This window comes from Alexandromys fortis, unplaced genomic scaffold (genome assembly GCF_014885135.2).
Source record: "Alexandromys fortis isolate MF-2015 unplaced genomic scaffold, M_Fortis_MF-2015_v1.1 scaffold_8_1_9099942, whole genome shotgun sequence".
NCBI lineage: Eukaryota > Metazoa > Chordata > Mammalia > Rodentia > Cricetidae > Alexandromys > Alexandromys fortis.
The window spans coordinates 6,320,090-6,320,706 of NW_026067898.1; positions in this window are offsets into that span (position 1 = coordinate 6,320,090).

Below are 617 nucleotides of genomic sequence, written 5' to 3' on the forward strand. Positions count from 1 at the left end.
TTACTATGAAAGGTGAACTACTTCTTTTGTAGTTACTCCAGGTGGTTGATAATAAACTCATTTCTTAAAGTGATATAATCATTGAACTGTGAGCAATGTGACCTCACTCCAGAGACGTTGTTGCCTTTTTGTCTTGGTAAAAATAAACTGCACAGTCAAGAGTCTGACCCACTCACCACGAACAACAAAGTAGTTGTAGTTTTTCTGTGGGGGCTACTTTTTAACGCCTTAACAAAAATCTTCATCCCCAGACAGAGTTATCTGAGAACAAACTAACAGGTAACAGCGAGTTTAGACTTGTAGGCTAAGAGGAGTGTACTGTATTTTATTTATCAGGAATTTTTGGTAAAAGTTGTTTTATTTTTGCATGTCCCATTGGTGGTAGTTGACTTGTGACCCAACTATTTAAAGAATTTACGAGAAAACTTTGGCATTCAAATACTAAATCTGCGCATGTGTAAGTGCAGAAATTAGCACTTTTTTGTTTTCTTATTTTTACGATTGCATAGTTTTTTACACATCAATACTTTTGTATTTATGGATTCAACGGGTATTTGCCTCATAATTAAATATTAGTTCACCCCAAAGAAAGATGCCGCCTAAGGTGTTTCTTATTT